The sequence below is a fragment of the Apteryx rowi genome, unplaced genomic scaffold (assembly GCF_003343035.1).
Source record: "Apteryx rowi isolate R43461 unplaced genomic scaffold, aptRow1 scaffold_159, whole genome shotgun sequence".
Taxonomy (NCBI): Eukaryota; Metazoa; Chordata; class Aves; order Apterygiformes; family Apterygidae; genus Apteryx; species Apteryx rowi.
The window spans coordinates 1,287,538-1,311,355 of record NW_020447852.1 but is presented as its reverse complement, the minus strand read 5'-3'; the positions used below and the strand labels follow the sequence as shown (position 1 = coordinate 1,311,355).

Here is a 23,818-nt window from a genome sequence, read left to right as displayed (position 1 = left end):
AGCGCTGCACTTTGCGGGGGTAGCAGGGAGTCCTTCCTGATCTCCCCATGGACAACGGGTTTGTGAAAAGACACGCAGAGCAATTCCCCTAATCACAGTCTTAGCAAATGCGATTGATGGTCAAACAGTTTTCCAGTGTTTTGGCAAATCCAGTCTTAGCGTTATTTGCCTTGAATGCCTCCTACAGCAATAAATTACGTAAGCTGACAAAATGCTGCATAATAAAGCACTACCTTTTGTGTCCCAGTGGTGCTATAACTTGGTTATATCCAACCTCTTCTTTAGTAGCTGACCTAATTTCTTCTGTTGTTGTAATTTTAGAAGGAAGTTTTTACAGGTTCTTTGCACACGATATGGATTAGTACTCCAAGGTATCTTGGAACAAAAGAGATAAAAATATTCTTTTGTTCCTGTTTGCTTCAGTTTGATACAGGGTCATTTTAATTCAGCTGGATGTGTCTGGTGGGGAAACAGAAAAGCCTAATTTTAAGACTGCCTTTCTAATATTGTTCACCTTGCATTTACGTGCTCTGAGGCTAATATAAAGCTTGTGTTGCACATGTACAGTGGCTAATGAATTAGTTCCAGTCATCAGCTTACCTGCTCAGAAGAAATCTTATACTGGGTCAAACTTAACACATTGGTACATTTACAGTCTAGCAGCTCAGATCTACTTTCAAACAAAGACCTCAAATGTGTCATTAAAAGGGTAAAATACACCCGCTGACAAACCCTGCATCTTGATAACGTGGCCATGTGAKTCTGAGGCCGAGCCAAGAGGATTCTGCGAAGAGCAGTGCTTCGCCTAGCGCGGTGGTGAAGGGGATGGGATTTGTCTCATAACTTTTGCAGTAACTTGCTACCATCTGTCAACATTTGCTCAGTCACATCTGGTCAAACTGGTTTACATTGTTTCCTGCCTCATCATTTGAAACTTTTTTTTCTTCTTACTAGTGCTCACAGGTATGCTAAAATTGCTATAAGAAAGTATCGAGGTGGAAAAAACAGAGTGGGCTTCAGAGCCCTTGTCTGGAGTTCAGGTTTAACTGCTTGAAATTACTTGCTTTAGGTATACGTTCATTTAAGAGATTAATACATATCATTGAGTGTACTGCAGTACTTCAAAGCCTTCCTGGCCCATCCCTATACCATTCGAGTAACTACACTCTTCTATCACAGCACATGCCTAGTGGGAAATCAGAAAGTGGTTTGTGGGCGAGAATCTTTGAATGGCAGGAGCTGAAATTTTTTGGCTTGCTCATGAGGGGGAAAAGGCTGGCTCACAGGAGTTTTTAATCCAAGAATGCAAACTCTGGGGAGAAGAAGTCCCTTGAATAGCTGTGACAGCGGTCCTCATTTAGAGTAAAGCACTCTGGGACTAAATAAATGGCTCACTGGCAGGAGAAAGCAATCTGGAAGGAGTGTGCAGAAATTATGGATAAGTATCCTAGGTTATTGTGTTAATGAGATTATATTTTGCTTTGAGTTTTGCTCCTTTAGGAAGAGACTGAGTAACTTTGTCTTGGCCTATGTCAAAGGGAGGGGGAGACCAGGATTATGTTTAACAACCAGAATGACAGTACAGCTGCCAGTGATTGCCCACAGCTAGCCTTGATTCCCTGGCCCCCCTCTCACAGCTATCTGGGGAAGTTACAGGGACCTTTTCTTTTATTCCTCCTCAATGCCACCAGTTCTCCAACCAAGCCCCTTCAGACCTGCCCCACGCCCAGGCAGCGCCCAGCTGCCTCTCCAGGCTTTTGAGCCTCTTCCCTGCTGTTTCGCAGCAGGGTCAAGATCACATCTCTGCTGGGGTCCAGCCCTGGCAGCGGCTGGTGGCAGCAGCTCCCCTGGCTTCACGTCCCACCGCTCACTTCCCTCCCCGCAGCTGGTACAGGGGAGTCTCGGCACCACAGGCAAGTCCCCTTCTCCGGGAGCGTAGCGCTCTTCTCCCTGCAGACAGGGCAATGTGATCAGTCCCTGCTGAGGCAGTGTTTCAGTTCCCTGTTTGATCTTTGAGCAACAAATACAGAATTTCATAGCTATAAAAATATGTATATTGTGGATGCTGTTACGCTGATACAGTATACAGTGGGAATGGGTACACTGGTCTAAGTCCCTTTCATACAGATATATGTGCCTCCCAAATAGGGAATTCACTGTGCTTTAATTGTATTGTTGTAGTTGCAGCAATACATAGTTCTCTGTAAAAGCAGGATGAGAAAATCTCCTAGCTAAGAAAAATTTTGCTGGCCAGTTCTAGAAAAACCTTCACATGCATAACTTTTTGTTTCAGGTGTCCTGCTGCTCTCCATACATGAGAGAAGCCCTTGTTTATAAGGAGCTGATTAGTCATTTGACAAGTACGTATGCTTACTCATAAAGTAACCTATCTAACTCCATGCGTGACTAAACTGAGTAACTGCATAATTATATTTCTGTAACTCAAGCCTCTACTGCGCCCCTTTCCTTGCGTAGGTTTGTTTTATTCTGTCCTGTCTGTCATGTCCATCATTGAGACTCTGTGCTCTGCTAGCGGAAAGCGCAAGCAAATCCAGGCTGTGCGTGATCACAGATATGTTCTATATTGATATATTTTACAGCTCATTTATTCCACTCAGAATTTAGAGGTGGTATTGATTTAAAAAGCTGAAGGAGAGAAGACTCACCTTCAAGTGTATCCAAACTTGTATTCAGCCTTACTCATTGTTTTTATTAGGCAGAAATGTCACTACAGTTTTTGTGAGACTGGTTATTCCCCGCAAATATGAGCATTCATATGGATTTCAGTACAGGTGATAGAGCTGCATCTAAAGATTATCAGGCTCTAGGGCTCCAAACTTGCAAAGTTATTTTGTTATATCAGCATTAACAGAGCTACATACAACAGCACAGTTCAGAGGATGAAGTCCTGAATGAGAAAGTGCTAGGCAGAAATTCAGACAGACTATTGAACTGCTAGACTGGTCAAAAAAGCTGTTTGCCTGGTAAGTCTGTCTCATCCATTTTCCTCCTTTCTAAGTGCAACCATAATTTTCTCTCCCACACACTGTCCTTAAAAATATTTTAATACATGTTTCATTCCACTCAAGACAGTTGATAGATTCTTTGCTATATTTGTGATTGTTTGACTTCCATTAATTTCTGTTTATTTGTTCATTGTACGTTTTATACCCTCAGTGGAAAAAAATATTTTTTTCAGTTTTATTAAATTGTTCTTTAAGGATTAGTGAGCATTTTTCTTCTGTCCATTAGGCTGCCAAAGTAGGAGTTAACTCCAGTTTCCTAGCTAGTTTCTTCAGGTTTATCCAAAAGGGAGAAAAGAGAAAAAAAGTTGAACAAGTTTTATGATTTGTATTACAGATTTCCAGGCAGAATGAAAAGAAGTATGAAATAAGGAATGTCAACAAATTTCACAAGGCTTCATGTTTGCATCACTGATGAAACAGAAAAAGAAAAGCATAGCATGATAAGGACTAAAAGTGAGCAGAAGAGGGTGTGACTGTGAAGGAGGAAGAAAATGAAGACTCGGACATGAATCATGGTAAAAGAGGGAGTCAGTGGAAGGATTTAAATGGGTGATAAAATGGGCAATAATTGTCTTGACTCTTGGTTTGTAATAGGAGGAGAAGGGGCAATTATTGATATAAGGGAGATCAGAAGGGAGGGGATGTAGATGAGTGCTGACACTTTATGAGAGAAAAGGTTGCAAAACTTAGACATGGTCTGGATGCCTTGGGAAAGGGAAGGATTAGCTTTGATTACTCTAGGCAACAGGGTAGCACAAAAGGGCAGGCAATGTTTATAAACAGAGTAGTAGTAGGATTGGAGTAGCACATAAGGGGCTAACTAGAAGTTCGTCAGCAGCCTTGTGAAAGCTGAATAGGCAAAGACACTTCCCCAAGAAGATGCACTGGCTGAAATGTAGGATTGGATGGATTAAGAGATCAGGATAAGTGTACAAAACATTCACACAAACTGTTGCCAATGTAACTGGGTACAGATCCACACTGAAAGACAGAGAAGAGAGAAAACCTGTTTAGATTTCCATGGTCAGTGAGAATGGAGAATGAAGCCTTGGCTGTCAAAAGGCATACATGAGGATAGAGTTGGGAAAGCCAAGGAGACAAGGTGTTGAGAAGAAAGTTAAATTTGGCAGACACAAAAATAAGAGACAGTGATCAGAGAAGATATAAATAAATCAAAGGCAACATCATTTAAGGATGCAAAAATCACAACAGCAATTTCAGTTGTGCAAAGAGAGTATATACCAGAATGTCAGAAGTGCAAGACAGAATAGGAAAGAGGCTTGGACAACAGAAGATCATACTGTATAGCTGAGTTAGGGAACTAGTTATGGAGAGAGATGAGCCAAGCCACAGAAATAAGGAAGATGTTATGGATATTGGGAATAGGAGTGTGCATTCTGGAGGAAAGTTAGTGGAGGTTCTTAAGTATGGGGGTAAATAAAAACTTAGTGTTAAAAGAGAGAAGGGTTAAGAGACAGAGTGTGAAAGAGGAGGAGGAAGGATAGTGCGAGTCTTGCTTTCTTTAGGTATTAGTCTATATAGTCTTGCACATAGAAAGGGAAGGTCAAAGGAGAAAAAACTTGCCAATGTGGGTAGGGAAGAAGTTTTCTGAGACTTTCCTTTTCAGTGTCTGAAAACCAATGAATGTACCTACATCCTTAAGCATCAAACCAGTCCTCAAACAAACAATCAAGATGGAAGGGAAAAATTAACCAGAAGGAGAGGGTTAAGAGAAAGGAAGGAAAGATTTCAGTAGAGGAAAGTGAACCATCTAATTAGCCTAACTAGCATCATCTATCATTTCCTATGGCATCACCAAATTCTTAGTCTCCAATATACTGAATATGTGTGTGAGGAAATGGAGGATTCAGGTCACTTGACAGACAGACAGATGTACCTGCTGACTTCTGTGGCTGTCTCACTTTTGTCAAGGATGAGAAGCAGGGAAAGAAAAACCAGTTTTCAAAGTTGGGGTCAGAAGAGACAAGCATATCATTTGCATTTTGGTTTATTAATGTGGGTTAGCTCAGCAGGCAAAGTCTAGCATACTGATAAATGATTTCATAAGTAGAAAAATAGGGTCAGCAACTGCAAATCATTTTTCCCCCTGAAGTAAATGAGGCACATCCTATTAAGGGGGGTTATATTTCATTTCAATCAGGAAATACAGATGTAGACTKGGTCAAAGTGGCTCTGAATATTTCACCAAGGAGAAACGATGATGAAAAAGAGGTGGAGCTAAGCCTTGCTGTATCACACAGGCCTGCTACCAGGCTATGATGTTTAGTTCCTGCTATATTGGGTCCACATGTTCTTAAATTCTGTTTAATCTGATCAGCTCACAGAGCTGGCTCTATCCCTAGTTTCTTGCATGGAAACCCTCTGTTATCCCTCTGTGGAAATGAGACCTTTTACAGCTTGGCTCCAGTAAACTCTGAAAACATATATCGCCTCTCCCTTACCCCATGCTCCCCATTAGCTCAAGTACAGGGTTTGTCAGACCCTTCCTATAAAGGCGGACTCCTACTGAGTTTGCAGCGCACCTCTTCAGGGATGCACAGGTGTGGCAGCGATCAGGAGCATGCATTTGACAAGTCCTAGCAATGACTACTCACTACTTAGGCAGCTCAAGGAATACACAGATCTGTGCAAAATAATCAGTATCTACATGTTTTTTCCTGCTTGAGTCTTCTGAGCTTTCTTGGGCTGGGGTGAGGGGTTTTTTAAGCCTTCTGCTCTCCTTCAAGTCATGAAAAAGTTCTTCTTTGTTGGTTGGATCTCACAACTTCAACCAACCTGCTGTGAAAGGAGGATTCTCTTTTCCCCTCTCCTGCTCAAGCTTTCTGCACCTCCAAGTGTGCCCCCAGTCTGTCAGGCCCACAGCAATATTAGACAGCTCAGCTAAAATGATCCAATAATTACCTGCTGCCAAAAGGGGCAATCCCACTCCACCTCCTTCCTGGCCATGCACCTCTGTGGCTTCCCTTCCCACAGCACTGTAGCTCATCTGATCTCACAGTAAGCATTGAAGGGACCCAAACTAGCAGAAAACTAACCCTGCCAAAGCAGGCAAATACTATTTTTCCTGGTTTAGGTAACTAAGCCATCCCACCACAAGTGCAGACAGAGGGGAGGTAGGACCATTTGCTGTCAGATAGCTGTTAGATCAGTTTGGCTGTATCATCACACTGTACCCCACAGTACTAAAGAATCCATTTTTAATATTAGCTCCATGATCCTCATCTAGGGAAATTCATGTAATCCACACTCCACACTGTCAGACAAACTCATCTGGATTGATTTTCTCAGCCCTCAGCTATCCCACTTTCCAAAGATGCCCCATTTTGAATGGAAGCAACTGAGTTTTAACAACTCTCTGCTGTCTCTTCTCTGGAAGGTATGTGACACCGTCCTGACAGTTCGACTCTGCATCCACTGAGACATGCAGTAATTCGGCAACTTCTTATCTTCAATCAGAATACAACAATCAAACATAGACACAATCCCCAAACTGTCACAGCTGGACATGATGTAACAACTATAAACTGACCCAAAGTGTGTTTCTTTGCTCTGGTACCAGAACCGCAGGACAGAGATAACTGGGTACTGAACTGAGATTAATTTATGCCTATTCTGTATTGAGACTGATGTATGTTTCAGTTTCAAGCACTATTATTAAAATGCCAATATATAAGCTATGCCATATTTTGTATTCTGACTTACTAGTATAAATGAGGTGAGCTTTTTTTACCCTTTGAACTTACAGAAACATGACTGAGAGCAAAGTTCCTCACAAAAATTTTGGCACTTTCTGCTCTAGTTTGCAGTGAACTTATACCAAATTTTTTATGTTTCTTCCCTGTTTCTCTTCCTTTATTCTTTATGTGTTGGCACGCAGCGAAATCCAAATTTCAGCAACCTGTTCCCAGAGGCAACATACTGTCTTTAAATTGTTATTATTTTTTCATTTTGTGGACTCTGGATCTGTAATCTCAGACAAGAAAAATTAAGAGGTCAGCACTGCATGCTTTTTGCAATGTATTTTTATCCTGCAAGAACATAATCATTTTACTTAGGTCCAACATATATCTAAGCTAGAAAATCTAATGGAATATTAAAGAAATGAAAACAGAACTCTTTTGCTTTCAGATATGATGATTAAAAACTAATTTGTCAAAATAAGGACATTCTATTTTGTTGACTTACACCATAGTGCTACAATGCTTGTAACACACAACACAACTACTTTATAACCCTTTGATTTGTTTTTGTCTAAACTTTAGAATAAAATTTTCTGGGTAAATGTGCATTTAGAAATCTTGTATTTTTACATAGGTTTCTAAGCATAGTACTGTATGTTCATTTTGAYTGATAGGAAAATGGGCAACTATTAATTACAGCCTTTTAGCTCTGTTTGTTTGTTTACTTAAAGAGATATTCATACCTCTAAAGAAATGATGCTCTTCTTCAAGGAAGTTATGCTGTCATTGTGTTCCACATGAATTCTTGGGCTACGGCTTTTGCAGCACAGCAAAGTGGACATATTTCAGACCAATATAGAAATTTGTTCAGTGACTAGTTGTACATGACTACACRTTTTTCATAGGACTACAAAAATGTTTAAACAGCAGTCGGTAGAAATTGCTGCACACCTCACTGCCTGTGGCCACCCTAAGTAGGTGCTACACTGAACTAGTCAGGAAGCAAAAATCAAAGGTGACATAAAGCTACCTGCTTCCTTTCCCTGGCAGGAGAGCCCGTGCTGCGGCCACACAGACAGCTTTGGATGAATCACAGAATTCCAGGAACCAGAGAGCAAACCTCACCGTGTGGGCAACGAGCAGAGCAGGAGCTGCCAGAGCAATGCCGTGACTAAGGAGGCTAATGTCATCCTTGGATGTAGAATACCTTCAGTAGGAGTAAAGAGGTGGTATTATGGCACCATTACTGGAATAGCATGTCTAGTTCTGGTGCCCACACATGAGAAAAAAGATGTTGACAATTTAGACTTCACAAAGGAGCAATAAGAGTTATATGATATCTAGACAAAGCTAATTTATGGTAAGAGACTTATGATCAGTCTACTTAATTACAAAGGATCCCTCTTAGCCAGGAGGGAACCTGACGGCAGACACTAGGTACTAGGTTGTGCAGGTTCCTGACCACAAAGGGCTCTGTCATCCTGCAGACAAAGACATAGCCAGATCTTATGGCAGGAAGCCAATAAGGTGGATAGCATAGCTCAGGGTAAAGATCAATTAACTTCACCAGGGTACTGTGCTTGGATCATGCCCTTTTAATTACGATGGCAAAGGTGTCATGAAATGCTTGCTATGAATTACTGAGATGAAATGCTACATAAACAGAGCCAAATGCAGCTAGCTGAGCTCAGAGAACTCAAAAGAGCTGACTGGGACATCTGCATTTGAATAGCTCCTAAGGGGGGACTGAATAAATCTGGGACTCTTGGTGGTGCGAGCATTTCCAGAAGTACGGTGGTTCTGTAATCCTTCCTATGCTATATCTGTTCCATGTTAGCCTGTAAAACAATACATCGTTCATCTTCCAGTTCTTCCTTAGGGCTGGATTCAGGGTCATATGTGCATTCAGGAAAAAATACTCCTCTGCCTCTCTCCCATTGAAATCGATGGGATTTCAGACTGCCTGAAGATAAACATACAGTTCAATCTTCTCTGAATGAGGCTAAATAGCCTACTGATTGTGTCTAGGTAAAGAGCCAGTGGGGATCTTTTTTTCTCATTTGTTTGACTTCACACCTGCTTATTTCATGTTGTCTATTTAGACGCTAAATGCTTTAAAGCACAAACTGCCATTTCTATGGATGTAGTGTTTAGCACAGCTGAAGCCTGTCTTGATTGGGAGTTCTAGATGCAACTTGAATGCAGATAATAGAAATTTATAATAAGACCTGAATTAATGCTTAGTCTCTCATGCCATATAGTTTGACACCAGCCCTGCTTTATCACTGCAAGCATTTACAAAAGATACAGTCATTCTGATAGGAGCCATCAAATGCTGTTGTTAGAGGATTTTGTGCTTTGTCTCATAGGAAGTATTTCCAAATATTTCCAGAGCTGGAAATTGCTTCTTTTCCATGAGGTTAGCACCACAAATTAAGACCACACACATTTCATGGGCTCAAAGAAGAGCATCAGTAATCAACATTTGCTAAGCAGAAATTAATCTGAATCAAGCTAAGGACTAAAATAATGACTTGTAACACACACACATGCACATGCGCACGCACGCACATAGTCACTAGGTCCTTGGGTAACTGTTTCCCATGAGCTCTCTGTACATAGCTCTAGTTGCTAGTGGATCTTGGTTGAAATTCAAATCAGTTTTAGCATTGCTGTTGTCTCTTCTAATTGACTCTGTCGATACAGTCAGCTAGTGGGAGGGACGGAGGAGCAAAGCAAGCAGAAAGGACCAAATGATTTTTAACATATGCTAGGCTATTCAGTGAAACATTATGGACCTGAGGGTCTAACGCTGCACAAATGTCAGGGATTCCCCAAGCCCAGCAACCGAGTGCTCTATCAGAAAACAGAAGGAATATTCTTTTTTTAATGTTGAAAGCATTAGGCCCAGACAGTGGTTTTAAACCACAGCTCAGCTGGCAATGAGAGAGCAGTGCAGCAGAGGAAGCTCGTGGAAAAATTCTGGCTGACTCATCCATAATTCATCTGGCGTCCTGGGGAACGTGCGCACTGGAGTGGGATCGCTGGCACTCCTTGCAGGGGTGAGGCCTGCTGCACAGGCGAGATGTGGGCAGGAACTAGCCCACTTCCACACAGGTAGCCTCGCAGCTGCAGCCTTGCTGCGGGCCTGTCTCCCCACCTCTGATAGGGACAGGCCTCCCTGCTGCAGCACAGGGTGGGGGGACCAGGAGACTTGTCAGTGTGTGTATCCCTGGAAGACTTCATGACTTGCCTTGGTGACCATGCTGCCTTGGAGGAGGCTCAGGGAAGGAGCTGGCTCTGTGTCCTAGCTGGATAACGCGTGTGATGATTTGAGGAATCTATCTGAGTACAGTCTGTGAGCCCCGTTTAATGCTGGGATCTTTATACCTGAGTGTGTGTGCGATGGAAACTCCACTCTGACTCTGCTGTTGGCTTGTAACCTCCCAACTGGTCTGAATTTCCAAGGGTTCCTGGCACAGGGCTGGCTAGGTGTTACTACATCTTAATGATCTATTCACACAAAACCCAAAAGCTAGATGACTGCATCCCAGGACAAACTAGTTTTTAAGCTTGACCTTCAGCTTGGAGGTAGCTAAGCAACATATTCCATGTTGAGGGATTTCCATCACCTGATGAGGTTATTTTAAAGGTATGACTGGCCTAAAGAGACAAGTAAAAAGTCTTATGGGCTTTTTGAAAGAGAAACAGAAAAAGTGAAAGAAACAGGCCAAATATCAGACTGTCTATGCTTTGCAGATGTGTGCAGTAACCAAGGCCCTGAGGGGTTCACTAGGGAATCTTATGGAAAAGACAGGTGAAAAATAGTGAGGGAAAAGTGACATAGAGAAATAAAAGTAGATGTGAAATATTTTGTCCTCATCTGTGCATTTCTTCTACTGCCTAGGGTGATGGAGCTGACTCCGTTGGAACTGACTGCTGCTGCCATTTTTCTGACAGGATGAAAGAAGTCCAGAGTGTTCAAAGTATCAGAGGTGAGAAATAAGTTTCCAGAAAACCTGCAGATCAACCACTAGTCCTGGTATCTAAATCAGCTGAACTGTGAGGTCAGCTGGCTTTCCACAAAAGGGTTACAACAGGCAGAAAGCATGTCCCCAAGAAATGGGCCAGCAAGACAAAAGATTAGCCGCACAGCCTAGTCAGATCAAAGAAGAACTGAAGAGCACATACGTGCTAGCACCCAAACACAACGACCTAGGAAGTACCCATCTGGACTGCAGAGGCCCCAAGACATCTGTAGAGCATGAGGGCTATGTGCCATGCTTGCTACAGCCTGTAACTTCCACCTGAATGCTCTATTGATTAGAGCATAGAATAATTTGAGAAAAATGAGATTCAGAACTCATGAGCTAGCAAAGAGAAGTTAAAAACAACAGGCTACATTCGCAGTCTGTAAATGTTCATTTATTCTCCTTCTGAAAGCTGTGTTTCAAGAAATTAATGAGCTTTCAGGGCTGCAGTCATTACTGGTATCCTAGATCATAAAAAAAGAGACACGAAGTGCTCTCACATTAGTTACACTAGAAAATGTAGCAAGTTATAATAATAAAAATATTGCCTTCCTAAAGCAAAGTTTCTTTACCACATGATGATGTTTAATCTCACATATACTTTCATGTATTTTCTTGTCTTAAATCTAATTACTTTCCAGTATTTTGGTTTGTTACATCTATTTTCATCTCATGCACTACCACTGTTCCCAAGAATACACTCCATCGCACAATTCTCTGTATTATTTTGAGGCAGCCCCTGGGATAAAGAATTAGTCCTGGGATTTAGCCACAGCTCTGACACTGGCTGGCTGAGTGATTTCTGGGCAAGTCACTGCACCTCTCCACCACCATTTTTCCAGCAATAAGAGTGGGATAATAACCTTTCCCTTTTGAAAGCACCTGGAGCTGTGCAGATGAAGTGCTATATAACAGTTAGGTATTGTGGGAATTCCCTGTTTATAACTAGACTTTCACCTGTCTAGTAGACTTATGTACCACATTTTCTTTATTAAAGCTTAAAACCCAAAGACCAGTACTGGTCAAAGTGCTTATTAACATAGAACAGGTGAAAACAGGCAACCATTGAATGTTTCTCCTCTCCAGCCTGTTTAAATAGACAAAGACACAACGGTAGTAGAAGCGAGCATTTAAACTAGATGTTTGTGACCTATTTGGAATGCATACAATCAGTGCAGACTTTGGTCACTGCTTCTGAATTTTGTTTCCTTAACGTGGCCTCTGAGGGCCCAAATGCAACATTTCTTATGCCTGCAACTGGGTGCACCCTTGGCCCAAGCAGGCAGGGGAGCTGGCTGAGTCGCCAGCAGCCCCAGGACATGGTAAGAAGGAACAGCCTGAATTTGAGAGGAAAGCCAGAACTGCAGGCCTGCCTCACTGTGACACGAGCTTTTAGGTCCTGCCTAAGAGTGCATTGAACTCTGCACAGAAGTCTGTCAAGTTATGGAAGTTTCCTGTAACCGCTGCCTCTTCAAAACATACTCAACAGCCAGATTAAATCTGTTTTGCAGTGGCTTTTGTGTCATCAGATAGTGGAAATTCTAAACAGGTGCAAGTACAAATAATTGTGCTAAAAATGCATGAGTTCATTTTAAAAGATGTTTCCTGCTTCGCTGTTATGCATGCTCATCTCTTAAACAGGCATAATTAAAATTAGTATTAAATACATTTTCTTAAATAGTATGAAGTACTGAAATGGTTCTTTCATTTCATAACATGTAAAAATACAGTACACTGATTACTTTACAAGATCACCATAGCATCATCTATCTCTAAAGTTCACATTAGTAGTTCAGATATATACCAAAAAATCCMAAATAAATCAGACTACAAGCCTGATGCTTTTGCTAGGTAATCCTCATTCAAATTACTACTGGGGCTTGCTTTTTCTTTCTTACCTCTTATTTCCTCATTTACACACTGCATAATTCAAGCATCACACGCCCCTTAATAGAGAACATCTCCATTCCTGCTCAAATACAGAGCCTCAGCCTTTATTCCTGATATGCTATGCACCCATGTAAAGTTTGCCTTATCAGTAACATTGCAAGGGACCTTAAAATCCTATTAATGTAAGTGAGATTGTAGGATCAGGACTAGAACTCTTGTTTTGGAGCTGCTGTTCAAAGTCTAGTGAATATATATTTTTGCTGCATTAGAGTCAACTCTGTGCCCATCATCCAAGCCTCAGTAAACAGAGGTAAAACTTTGCAGTGCCCAGTATTTGAGCGTTTGTTTTAAGGATATCATTTTGCTGTGCCAAATTCAATTTTTTTTTCCCCATGCATCTATTGATTGTGTAATTAAAGCACTGTTGGTCAAATTGTTTTGCTTACTGTTTCATAATTGCAGGAGGAAAACTTGTGGACTGGAACAGCACACCACACTGACGAATGCAACTGACACGTAAGACACAGGACATTAGATACAGGAATCAAACTACAGCCAGCTATCTGAGGAAAACTCTTCTTCTACCAGGCACTCAGGTTCCCCTAGCAGGATTTTAACCAACCCTGGAAACCTGGTAAGGATATTTCTGCTAGTAGATCTACACCTGTAGTGTAGGCAGGGTGCAGACATTTTGCCGCAGTCAAACCATATGCAGCTTGATTACACTTTGCTACATTCTTGACAGCACTAAAGGAGCATGAAGTAGCCATTTTTTTAGTGTATGTTTTTGTAAAAGGCACAGTACTGAATGTTCAAGATCACTGAGGATCCAAAAAATATATATATTGTGGTAATGACCTTGAGGACATGGAAAAGCATGTTATGTCACTTCATGACAAATAAGTAGAATGACATTTCAGGCCCTGTTAATTTTACAATGTCTTTAAATTCAATACAGCGCTAGGTACCAGGCCCCTTCCTACCATGCTTTGACAGTTCTAAACTAAGCATTGAAGGCTAGATATTATAATGCTATAGCATCTCCTTTTTTATCAGTTAAAAATTAAAGTGAAAGGTCACTACCTTAACATGTTCAGAAATTATGTGGGATTTTGTTCAAATACAGGACTAATTCTAGTTGCACACAACTTTCCTTTCTCCCCTTCCTCTGCTTTTGGGACCCATAGTAAAAGAAGAGTTATCTTTCAGGCAGCATTGATGTCCATCTTCAGTATCTCTTGAAAAGGTGTTACTGAATATTTCATCGTTAGCATTCATTTCTTCAAAGAGGTGGAGAACCTCTGGTTGCCAGAACTAGAAGACTTGAGCTCTGATAAGCATTACCTGGTACCTCTTGCTGGCCAATTTTTAATTACTGCTTTCACACACATTGTTACCAGCTGTTCATTAACTAGGAACGACTAGTTCCTTGTTACAGCAGAGGATTCTAAACTTTTCCTGCATTGTTGCTCCAATAATTACTGTTTTTGTCTTCCAGCTCAAATCAATCCTGCTTTAGCCAATACCACATACCTGATCAATGAACATTTAAAAGATTTGTATGGCTGTGTCTATATTCTCTGTAGGTAGACCTGGTTATAATACTTCCTTTTACATTTTTTAGTGTGACTCAATATTCCTTCTATACATAAGACTGTGCCATTTCAATTATGGAAAGTAAGACCGTTGCAAGATATATTGCAAAAAACAGAAGTTGTAGTCCAACCTGAACCTTCCTCATTCAAATTACAGAACTCAGGAAGCCAGAGGAACACTTGCATTTAAATTGATAGAGAATTTGCATTAAAAGTTTGAAACAGAAGTTGCTGTCTTCTCTGCTATTAATAGTATTACTGCTTTATACAACTATATGATTCCATACAGTGGGTAAATTATAACACACAAATAAGCATTTCTACCCACAAGGAACTTTTACTTCCACATTAGAAGATATGATAAAACATAGAGCAGGTAAGCTCAATGCAGAAAACAGACTGGGGTGTGGAGGGTAGAGAGGGAATGCTGCAAAGAAGTAGCAGGTCTGCAGAAGGTCAAATGTTATCCTAGAAATGGGAGCAATCTACAGAATTAGAGATGACAAAAATGTCTCATGCTACATACAGAAGTTGCTGGATTGGAGGAAAAAATTGAGATATTAGTAACTGAGGTGAAGAGACTGTTTCTCCTATGAAGTGTTAAATTTACCAAGTGTATTTCCTCTTATCCAAGCTCTGTCTCTCCCTTCCTATGAGCCAGGGATGATGTCCCATTGAGTCACATGTCACTGCAGCTGCACTGGATCTTCAGTGGCTTTTGATCTCACCTCTTCAAAGTTTCAGCATTTTCCCAGCTCTGCCTGCTGCCCTCCTTGCTCATGGGCTAAGCTCAAGCAGGGAAGTGGAACAGAGAGCCAGCCCATACTCACTGCTGTTCTTCCTGCAGGGCCACCKGCATGCCAGGTTGGGCTGCACACAAAAGGTTGGCTTGGTGTTCACCATGTGGGTCCCAGCAGCACCAGGCAGTCAGGAGGCCGCTTGACCTTACAGTTTCTGCGTGGTCCACAGGGGTCAGGCCTTTGTTCTGAATCGCATCAAATAAAAGAATTTATGCTGCAGGCAGACACTTGGGAGAACAAAAGCAGACTTCAAACAATATGCTGTCTCTAGGATCCAAATAAGCACTAAAAGAAGAAATTATTAAAAGCAAACAAACAAACAAACCACAAATTATACTATCTAAAAGGGCACAGATTTAAATTTCTCAGTACAGTGAATTTAAAGTAAATATCACATGCCTCTAAAAATATTAAAAGAACGTTATAAAGGTTGCAAAGTCAAGCACCCATAATAATACAAAACACGTTAATTTGGGTTGCTTTGCAGATTTAATTCTCTCTTTCTGGGAGCACATGCATCCTGGTAGTCTTTGTTTATATGACCACATATAACTTCTTCCAGAATGTAGAGTGCTCGATTAAGAAGTAACTGGCTCATTGGAGACAGAGATGGATGCCTCCATCTGCTTTTGTCAAATGTGCTGGAATGTGAAGCATCTCCTGCAGGTACCTTTCTCTCTCCATTAACTGCTGACAGAACCAAGATAACTAGCTTAGGTGAGATTCCTAACACACTGGTGGGTGCAGTGATTGCTGCCTCTAGTACCGACACAGAACACTCTTACTGGGCATACTAGAGCTGTTCCCAGTAAAGCTAACTACCAGCTCATCCACTACCAGTGCATGCCTTCTCCAGAGAAAAAACACAGTGCGTGCAGGCTTCTGCTACTTTTCCATGGTGTGTCAGTCACTGGCTAAAAGGCCTGTGTGGCCCAGTGACCTTACATTATCAGAAATTAAATATGTCCATTTATACTCTGGTTTGTACCCTTTCTGCAATCTGACAACAGCTTTTAGAAATGCATTCCCTGTTCAGATTCCTCAGAGTCTCAAATTAACTTTTTTTAGCATGGACCCTCATTCAAAAATCCAGGCTGGTTAACGCAGTATTACTTGTCCTGACTCAAACCAGAAAAATCTGACTTAACTAAGCTAAGATTTTTTTACGTGATTTGGATTGCACAGTAGCCCTTGTTAATGAACTGGTTCTCCAATACAATTTCATGTTACAGGTTATTATTAGAGAGGTGATGACCTTCTCTACAACACATGGCTGATATCAGCCTCCTATAGATTGCACTTTTGTAAGGGTTAGTTCTGAGCTGGGGATAAATGCTACCTGTCATATTAAATAAATATGGCACTTCAATAAACATGCAAGTTGCTAGAACTGCACTCTCAAAAATTTGGATTGCTAACTTAAAGATGCTATGTACAGGAGGTGTGTGGATTCACAGAGTTTAGTCAAAGTTGCTTGGTTACTTGGTCAATGACAACAGATTCACCAGAACAAGGAAGGAGTCTCTGACAAGTGCATTTATCCTAGAACTCCTAACCACAGACAGGTAAAATTAAGCAAATGACTTGTTTATCAAAAACATCCTTTAATTACCAAGAACTAGCTGAGTGTGACAAATCCCTGACAACACTGAATTATTAGCTTCCTGCTGTTTTTCATTTGCAATCGTTAAGTTTAAAAATAAATTCCTCTCTACCAGGAGATTTAACAAACTAGGGCCTGCATGTCCAGACAGCATATTTACCTATTAATAGACATTATCAAATATTAGTTACTGTAAGAAATAGAAAAGTGAACTGCAATTTGCAATATACAATGAAATGCTAGAACAGCTTTTTGAGATGGAAAATAATTGCACTCCACATTTTCCTTAACATTTCTCACAAAATACCAAGAATATTAAATATAAGGAGATCCTTACAAAACAGATGACCATTTGCTTCTCTGCAAAGCTTGAAATCTGTAGCACTTAGAAGATGTTAAATTCTGTCAGGTCAAATTCAATGTTGATGGTTTTCATGATTTCATTGCAAATACCTCAATATTTTTTTCAGCTGCCAAAGTCAGGGACTGCAGTAAGAATCCCAGCTTTTTTTAAAAAAAAAAAAGTTTCTAATTCTTATGGTTATGGTGAAAAGCTTGTAAATATGAAAGGAACATCTCCTAAAAGCTCAGAAAACAGATGGCAAATAACCAACCACCTACCCACCCTCTCTAAATGTCTTATTTTTAAGAAAATGGGCTTTTAAACCAATTTCATTTGTGGGTGGGCCTGACTCATGAGTTTTGAACACTTAGGGTGGCAATGGTACGAATTTGAATCCAAACTTAAATTTTACATTTCCAAAAGCACTGTTGAAAAATTTTAAAGCAACAAAAATGCTTACATTCCATTTAGTTTTCAGAATATCCAATTAAATATGTATTTTTGCAAACCAATCAAGCACTGCCCTACAGTATTACTAGTCTAAACATAACAGAAATCTTTTAGCATATCAGTCACAGGAGGTTTTGAGAACAGGTTAAACAAGCGCCTGTCAGGAACACTCATGGGATAGCTGGTCCAGTTATGGAGGGAGAATAGCTTAGATCAGTCTTTCTCAGCATTTTGATTCCCAGAAAGGAGAACTGACTCTGCATTTTATTCAGGCTGGAAAATGCAGACCACCCAAACAAAACTAAATAGCAATTTCCTTAGACTACTTCAACTTCAATACGCAAACTTATTAGTAATAGAAATACAGAAATTTAATTTCCAACAAATGCACGTTTTAACCTAATAATGTCTCCTTCTGTGAAACTAAAGTCACATATTTTATTACTAAGACACAAGTGTGGAGGTACAATGTAGCTGTAACAAATCAGTGATAATACTGCGGCTTTTATATATCAAAGATATATATCATGCTCTAAAAAATTCCCACACAGGTAAGTTCATAAGCTAAGTTAAAGTAAGTGGCCAAGTAGATGGGATTCAGTCATTTTTAAGATGATTAAACAACACTGCTGATGACAGAGGTTAACATAGGTGTGGCTTGGCAAACAACAATAATTGCTGATCATAATAATAACGTGCTAGAACAGGAAGTTACTCTTCCTCCAATCTTCAGAGCACTCAGCTTATACATTTCAATCATGACAGCATATATAATGGCAAGTAATCTTAAAAATAATCACCTGAAAAATCATGACCTTGTCTGAAATATTTTAGTCAGTCTGTCATGCAAGTATTCCCCAAGGTCACTGTGACTGAACAAAATTAGAAAAATATTTTGCATTTCATCAGATGATCTACTTTGTAGATGCATGTTTTTATACTTCTAAAATAAAAAGAGGTGACTGCACATCCTAGAGGCTTCTGGTATATTTAATATCTTCAGAAAAGCAAAGCATAAAGAGCAGTCCTACAGAGTAGAATACTACTATCTAACAAGGGCAGCAGAAATATTCAGGATTTCATGCTAATCTGTTTCCCCCAGAACAGATTTGAAAGAGGCAAACTAAAGACTGGCAGTAGGACTGGGAGAAGCTATAATACCTAGAACTTAATTAAATTCAGTATTTTCATCTGCCAGTTTCAAGTTCCTAATGTCCATTTAAAATCTACTTCTGCCACTAAGATTAGCATGTGGAACATTTGAATTCGTAGGTGTGTGAAATGCAGAGAGAAAAACTAGTTTCTYATATGTAAACATCTATTTTACTAAAGAGCCAAGTGAGCTAAAGAAAAAAGCACGATGAAACTCCATCTGTGTGCAATTCCTGGAGCCTTACTCATCTCATTTCCTGATTCTCCTTTTTGGCCTCCTTTCCCTTAGGGCCCTCCCACCTCTATAAACGCCATAATAGTAATTATCCTGCCATTGGAGACTTAAACATTCTTGACATCATAACATCTCTTCTAACAAATACAGGACATTTCACAAAGGCCCAGCCTGGCTTTCAAGAAGTGGGTCAGCTTGACACATCCCATGTGCTTCTGAAAGCCTGCAGTCTTTGAGCTTGCTCATCTATGGTAATGGGCACCCTACCAATGAACAGACTGGAAACAAAACACTGTCTAACTTGGGACGGGAACGTTAAAATGTTTATCAGAAGCAAGTAACTTGTAAATTTTCATCCTAATCATCATTTAGGGGATGTCCTGTTGTGCCCTGTAACACAAAAGTTTCCAAACTTTGCATCTCTGTGACCCACCTGCTCCTTACTGGTTGAAAGAATACTGGAACTCATCCAGTATCTCACAGGAGTCAAACCGCGGATGTACTGAGTGAGGGCAAGAGGTTTTCTAGCGGAGGAAAAGGAGTGTAGAGTGCTCCAATTCATTAGTTTAAGCAGGCTGGATGATTACCTCTTTTCTTACTCCATTCCATTTTTTTTTCACCTGTTCTTCAATCTCACTTCATTTGGTTATTTACCACAGAGGCACTTTTCAGTTCAGGCTGATCTAGCCAAAGAAACTCTTTTACTCTAGCAAGTTTCGCCAGTGTGCTTTTTTCAGTCAATCTTTAACAGTTTTTCTTATATTCCAACATTTAAAACATGACAGCTTGCTTGCACCCTCGGTAGAAACTCATGATGACTCAGAAACGGATCTTGACCTGCTGAGAATAACTTCTCTAATAGCATGTTATAGTTTGATATCTGTTTTCACCAAAGGAATAAACCAACATGTCTCATCATATTTTCTATCCTGCCCCCGCACAAATTTGTCTTGTGAAAAAAACACGTTTTATTCAGCTTGGAGGGCATTTTATTTCTGTGCCCATGTTGACATTTTAGTTAGAATACGATGCTTGTACAGTAGCCCAGACAGCAAAGAATACAAAATCTTCTATTTATGATCTATCCCAATGAACAGATTTTCAGTTCTCCTCAAACTGTCTTTTATTACTGGGCAAAAAATGCCCTACGCACCAAAAAATGATCAAAAGTACTTGTTCTTCAGTGTGAAAGTGGATATGGTAAAGAGCTACAAATAACAAAACTTTGGAAGAAAAACATGAAGTACCTATGAATCAACTTTAAACTCATTAATAAAATGCAGCTTATCAAGCTAAATTCCAAACTGAAAATGATCTGACTTTACAAAAATAACTTTATGCAGCTGGCCATCAGAAAAGGACAGATAGCTTCAAGGGTAAGAAATGGGATTATAGAGATTAAATATGGTGAGATCTTGTACAAAGGCTAGATCATACTTCCATAAAACTTGGAATCCCAATACATCACAGTGTTCATGTAAATACTGGAAAGGCAAGAACAGAATACAGAAAACAAGCCTATTCCTATGCCATGTATACATGCTATTGTTCAAGTATCAAAACTAAATAAATAAATAAAAAACCCACAAATGAACCATTGGCAACCAAGAGAGATTTCTAATCACTCTTGGTCTAAGATAGGTGCAGGTGTATTTGACTCATACAGCAAAATTATTTTCATTAGCGGATTGCTCAGTTTTGTAAAAACAGAAGCACTGTGTTATGTGTGAGCAGCAATATAGTAATGCTGTAAATTGCAACTTGATTACCATTTGATTTAACAAAGTTAATAGCTGATGATGGTCTATAATTCATACGTGATTCATTTTTGCAAGCCTTTCATTTGTCAGTTCATCAAGCCCATACTATATACGAGCAATTAAATTAGCAGGAAAAAATAGTCCAAAATAGCAAAGGGCTCAGCAAAAATGCTCCAGGTGGTTTAAAGAGATCTATCTGTAACACTGTTGAAGTATCATAGCATACTTCTTAGTGCTTTTCTTTTCTCATTAGGACAGCAATTCAGCACAGTAGGTACAAAGATAAATATCATACTGCTGATTTTGAAGCAGCTTCTTGAAGCAGGAAAAATTAATTCTGAAACAGTTACAAAGAAAGCATGCACTTAAGCAGAAGGAATACTAAACAAAGAACAGCAAACAGTTACCATCACTACAAATGATATTACATTTCAGAGAGAAAGCGGCTGGAAATTTGTCTCTGTAGCAGCTACTAGCATCCATATTAAATTCGTATGTAACTACCATGAGGATCAGTCCTACAGGAGGGAGAAAGGACATGCACAGAAATAGGTTCCCAAGGAGGATCCTGCCTCTGTTTCCTGACAACAGCCAGAATGCTATCGGCATCAATTGCACAGATGGCAATAGCCCACTTATTCACCCTTAATGAAAACATGAAGAGTAGCTAACACAGGATCCAAGAGTTAAATTAACCTCAGCAATGTTGAGGCCAGGCAGAATGCCCTGTTTTGAGTACAGGATGTCCTTATGTAACCAAGAATGTATTATTCTTACCGATACTGTCTAGAGGGTGTCAGTCAGGGGCTGCTCTGGCCTCTGTTCTAGCTCTGGATTCCCCAAGGAGAGGACTGACTGGAGTCCCAAGGATGAGCTGATGTTATGCAGCATGGTTTTTTTGCGAGGACTAGGGTCCTGGAGCGAAAGAGAGAACTAATTACCTGCGCTGATGTTAAAACCTGTGTCTGACATATTGACACCCTGTTGATGGGTCCAACAGAAGGCCAAAGAAATGCCCTCAATTGCTGCAATGCTTAGATTGTGTTTTCTTTGGTTGAGTCACTAGAAGTAAACATAAATAAAAAGCAAGCATAGAGAAGAAAATCTCTACATGTGAAATCAGGCCTGACCAGGCTTTCTGCAAAGCAAAATAATTTCTAGCTGATCTATCCACTAAAATTCTTTGAAACTGTGAAAAAACTCCACCCCAAAACCAATGAGATATTGGTGGACTAGTTCACATTTTATAGCATTTCAAAAGGCCTTTGATTAAGTCCCTAAGCCAGAGATGACTCAAGCAGCTAAGTAATCACTGGGCAAGAGGAAAACTACTATCACGTCTCAAAAACTGGAGACAGAAAACAAAGATCAGAATTCAACAGCTCATTGCTGTGATGGCAGAAGGTCAATGACAGCCTGCTTCAGGGTTCTGTAGCAAGTCTCCTATTGTTGCTGTATTTGCTATTGATCTGGAAAGAGGATTGTATTGTGCGACTGTAAAATTTGCAGCTGTCATAATTATTTCAGTTAAGCAAGACAAGAGAGGACTGTGATGATGAGGAAATCCTAATAAAATGGAATGGATCGTGTAATGGCGAATTAAGTTCAATGTTGAAAATGCAAAATAATGCATGTTAGAGAGGAAAATGTACTGCTTCTACATCTGACAAGTTCTAATTTATTTACATCAATTGAAAAGCAGAAACTGGCCATTTATGTAAATATCTAAGTGATCTCTCTAATCCACATGAAGCTGTAGTCAGAAAACAAATAAGCTGTTAGAACACAGATGGAATAAATAACATCCTGATTAATACCAAGTATCAGAGTACCTCTATATAAAGAAATTCATTTTCTCCTCTGGAACAGTATACTGTACATCCCACCTCAGAAAAAGTAATACGGACAAGGAGATTTCCACATCTGTCTGCGGGCATATTTAGAGGAAAAGGCTCTTATTAAAAAAAAAGTGTTTTAATAGATTGGGACTATGTACCATAGAAAGGAGACAGGTAAATGACAGAGGATAAAAGCAAAAAGAGTAGCAAATAATGTCAAGAATTAAGCATGGAAACACCTGCTCTCCTGTCTCATTGAACAAGAACAGGAACTCGATGGTGGCAAGTTCAGAATGGGTGACTGAAATATTTTTGCACAAACATAAGTGAGCTATGACACTTGTCTCAGTCAGGAGCCAAGGGAAAAAATTATTGAAATTCAGAAAAGGGTTAGATGTTTACATCTACATCTATGAACATAACAACATGTCCCAAATCAAAACAGTGAATGCTAACCAAATGCTAAATTTTCTAAATTTAATTCTAAGCTTCAACCTCTAGATACTATAAATCAAATTTAGACCTAGTAGGAGATAGTCTACCAGTGCCAGAATAACATGACCCTCAGGTATGATCCAGTATGTATTCTGCCTCCATCCTAGACACTTCTACTTTTGTATAGTTTGCAGCTCTTTTTGATAGCCTATTTATAGATACTGGATTTTGTCCAGCCGTAGATGCTACAAGTCATCATAGAGCTGTCTCATGTGACAGGATATTTTGGTGACTACAGGCATGAAATGATGTTTAGCTTCTTACAAGCCTTTCTGAGTGTCACACTCGTGTTACCTCATCTGCCATTTCACACAGTGGAAGCATAATTAACCTCCTCTATTTCCTGCTTCTGGACTTGTTCTCCAACACACCAGCAGCTGGAAATAGTTTGTAAAGTGCCTAATGTCCCAGACTCTAGACCTGTCTGTGAAATCCCCTTCCTCTTCCGATGTTTTCAGAGTAAGGCTTTCCGGTTTGTAGGTGTTTCTCTTTCATTGTTGCCATGTGAAATCTCAGCACAGACAACCACTTATTAAAAGATGACATTAAGTATAGGCAAAAACATTCCTCAAAGCACAAGCCAAAGGAGAGGGAAAAAAAAGCCCAACAACACTGTTCCGCTTTTCTTGCCCTCATCAGTCCAGAAATCCCCAAGCCTTCTAGTGCCTCGCGGGCCATTCCGCTTGGACTCGGTCTACTCCTGTCTCTGGGACCGGGCCTGAGCCCGGGGAGCAGGGGCAGGCCACCCCTCCGCGAGGGCCACCCCTGAGGCGACACCAGCCCTTCGCCCTCTCCCTTCTGCACCCGCCCGCACGGACGGCGGCACAAGCCGCCTCCCTTCTCTCAGCGCTCCCCCGCCCCCTCCCGCCGCCGCCGCCCTCGCGCCTCGGCGCGCGCCG

At 40.4% G+C, this 23,818-nt stretch overlaps 1 long non-coding RNA gene across 1 annotated transcript; it reads left to right on the top strand.

Moving 5' to 3' along the window:
• Positions 1-7,858: 7,858 nt before the first annotated feature.
• On the top strand, positions 7,859-13,526 carry LOC112962932. The gene is made up of 3 exons (XR_003252456.1): positions 7,859-7,953; positions 10,635-10,722; positions 13,111-13,526. It is a non-coding gene; the product is annotated as an uncharacterized LOC112962932 (long non-coding RNA).
• The last annotated feature ends 10,292 nt before the right edge of the window (positions 13,527-23,818 follow it).